A 3,854-nucleotide genomic window follows, 5' to 3' on the forward strand; every position below is an offset into this window, starting at 1 on the left:
TCTGCTCAATTCCTATCTGTCCCCTGGCCCTGAACTCCCACTACTGTTCTGCCTGGAAACACAGCCTGACCTTGCCTGGGCGAAACCTGATTGAAGAAGTGTCTCTGCCTGCCTTTGTGCACATTCACCTTGGAAAGATGTAAAAATGATCAAACAGTTGGATAGGGTTCTTAGGGCAGATCCACGTTTCTGTGAATGAATAACATTTATTCAATATTTACTCTGTGCCAGGCATAGTTATAAATGCTTTACATGTATTAACACAGTTAATCCTCCCAACCTTTTACAGTGGATTCTATCATGCTCCTTATTTTACAGATGAGGAAAATGAGGCTCAGAGAGGTTGAGCCACTTCCCTCAGGATGCACAGTGAATTATGGAGAAAAAATCTGAACATGAGCAGTCTGACTCCAGATCCTGTGCTCATAGTGTGGAAAGTGTTGCCTCCAGATGTAATTACAGTTTAATGAAGACCAACAACATTTCAGTCACTGTGGGAAGAACTTGGATTCGGTAAGACCTTTAATGGTCCTTTTTTGCAGATTCAGGACAAAGCTGGCCAATGCTGTTTTAAAGATCTAGGAACAGTTCCTTTGGAGGCTCCATCCTACATCATTTAAAAAAATAAAATGTTATAGGAAATGTAATTTTTTTGGCTGTAAACACTTGGAAGACCTGTAAGAAATAATTTTGCTTTCAAAGCAATCGGGCTATGAACAGTTTACTTAATTCACTATTGGCTGTAGTTTCTCATTTACACTTGGAATTTTTGTGAAGAAAGAAAGCCTAAACTGCAGATTGTTTCTAAGCATAATGAAAATTTTATGAATATTAATTTAACAAATGAAGCTGACATAATATTACATTTTGTAGGCATGTAATTAAGCATTTATTGATTGTGGTGTTGTAGTCTTCTTTTCATAGTTTATATATATATATACACACATATATTGTATATATGTGTGTGTATATATATATATATATACATACATACATACACTTTTAAAAAATAATCCTAAACTTTTCTCTTGCCCTTGAATGGACTTGTAGACCCAACACTGTGGCTGTGAGACCTAATGAATATTTTGAATCATTCATGTTCCTGGCCATACTCCATACCTGCTTGTTCCTCGCAGCTGATCATAAGTAGGCAGAATAACTGACCCTCCACCCCAGGTGGCTCTCTGTAAGGCCCCTCCTGCTCCAGATGTGTTGCTCACTGGCAGCTGGTGAAGTTTTACAGGGACTCAGCTAAGACTGATGAGGAAGAGTGGCTATAACTTACAGCAGGCCCAGCGTGTTGATTTTATCACGATGTGCTCCCTCATTCAGTTCTTCCAATCCATTGCCTGCAGTCTTGAGGCATTCGCTTTCTTTCCTTGAATCACGAAAGGAGAAACTGCCCCGCCTGTCGCTGGGTTTTCCAGTCTTTTTGCGTCGCTCGCCCTTGTCTTTGTAATGGCTCCTCTCTGCTTTACTGTGTCCTCTGCCAAGTCGTCTGGAACAGCAGAGTGGTTGCAAGTGGCTTTGGAAATCAGACATCCTAATCCTCACAGCCCATTGGTAAACGGTCACAGAGGTAGAATGTGGGGTGGAGACTGTGAAAGGAGATGAGGAGCGCCCAGGAACAACTTTTCTTACTTCATATTATCATTTCAACCCTGTGCTGCAATTTCTGAAAGATGGAGGTATCATTTTCAGCTTTTCAAGTCAGTTAATTACACTGCTGTGAGCTAGTAAAATAATTAATAAATGTTAACATTTGCATGTCATTTTAATTAAGAAATAAATGTCTTTAAATGAAAAACTGCCTGCCAGCTTATACATTAATTACCAGAGTACTGAAAGTACCCTTTGCAAGGTGGCTCCCAAAGTACCCTGGGAAAATGAGCTGTCAATCACTTTTTGCTTGTATGAGTCACAGTGATGTCTTTCTTTGGAGTTCAAACTGCCAGCCAGGTTATGAGAGGGGGTGCTAACCCTGATAAGAGGAGAATAGTCATCTCAACTCTCTATATAGTTGGGGTGGTAGCAGACAATTGGGGCTCTATGCAGTTTTACTTCCATGGATGTTTCTGTTAATAATACCTTCTGGTTTCTACTTTTTTATTATAAAAGGAAGTGACAGGGTCTTCCCTGGTGGTCCAGTGCTTAAGAATCTGCCTGCCAATGCAGGGGACACAGGTTTGATCCCTGGTTTGGGAAAATCCCATATACTGCGGGGCACCTAAGCCCATGTACCACAACTGCTGCGCCCGTGCTGTAGAGCCTGTGCTCTGTGACAAGAGAAGCCACCGCAAGAAGCCTGCGTACCACAGCTAGGAAAAAGTCCACATGCAGAAACAAAGACCCTTCTCTGTCCAGATTTCCAAGGCAAGAATACTAGAGTGGGTTGCCATTTCCTTCTCTTAGGGATCTTCCCGATGCAGGGATCAAACCCAGGTCTCCTGCATTGCAGGAAGATTCTTTATTGACTGAGCCACCAGGGAAGCCTGATGAAGGCCCATCATAGCCAAAAATAAATAAATAAATAAAAATGTTGAAAAAGAGATGGCAATGCTTTGTCATATCATGAAATTAACTTCTCGGTGCTTGGTCTTCTATTCCTTACATTTTGCCAGGGTTTTCACACAGTCCCTATTAGATAATCAGGTGTAGGCTCTCAGGAGCAGGATTTAGGTCTCTCTAGATTGCTCCTCTTTTATAAGATTTTCTCATTTTAAAAGCTGTGAAATATAACACAATTAAGAAAAATGCATGAAAGTTAGAAGAAGATTTTAAAAGTTATTATATGGCAAATACTCAGGTCAAAAGTAGAGTGTTGCTAGCATATCGAAACCTCATGCTTATCTCTTTCTAATTTTCTATCTCCCTGAAGGTAACCATCATCTTGACTTTGATGGTTATCATGTCTTTGCTTATTTTTCCCCAGTAGTTTTGCCACTTAAGTGTGAATCCCTAAACACCAAATTTTAGTTTCACTTGTTTTTGAACTTTGTATAATCCTGGAGTAGGTTTCACTCAGCACTGTACTTGCGAAATTCATCCATATTGTCAGGTGTAGCATTGATGTATTAATTTTTACTATGGTACATCATGGAAGAACTAGACCACAATTTATTTATCCATTTTTACTCTTGGTGGACATTTGCCTCATGATAATGATGCTGCTGTGAACATTCTTTCTTGTACATGTCTTTTGGTGTGCATCTTATGCATATGTGATTCTATTTCTAGGTAATTCCAAACCTACGATGAAATTTTTGGGTTACAGGCTGAGCCTACTAGTAGTCAAGATTGCAAAACGGTTTTCCAAAGTGACTGAACCATTTTGCACACTCTTCAGTAACATTAGGGACCTTCTGTTGTTCCATGTTTTCTCCAGCACTTGGTGTTACCAGATTTTTTTAGATTTAATCATCCAAGTGAGTGCTTAGTGATATCTTGTTGTGATTTTAGTGTATATTCCTGTCTTGATTAATGATATTAGGCACCTTTTCATAAGTTTATTGGCCACTAGGGTATCCTCTTTGGTGGAACATCTTTTCAAGTCTTTTGCCCTTTTTTTCTACTCAGTTCTTTGTTGTTTTTTTAAATTTTTAATTGACTTTTAGTAGTTTTATTTATAGTCTGGTTATGATCCCTTTATCAGTCAAATGTGTTGAAGCTACCTTCTCTCACCCTGGTTTGTCTTTTCACTCTCTTTTTGATAAATAGAAGTTCTTAATTGTAATGTATTCCAATGAATCCTTCTTTTCTTGTGTAGTTTGTAGGTTTCCTTTCTTGGTCGTAAATGGATTCTCTTATATTATTATTGTTATTTTTAAAAATAAATTTATTTTTGGCAGCGTTGG

Source organism: Bubalus kerabau, chromosome 5 (assembly GCF_029407905.1).
Source record: "Bubalus kerabau isolate K-KA32 ecotype Philippines breed swamp buffalo chromosome 5, PCC_UOA_SB_1v2, whole genome shotgun sequence".
Lineage (NCBI taxonomy): Eukaryota > Metazoa > Chordata > Mammalia > Artiodactyla > Bovidae > Bubalus > Bubalus kerabau.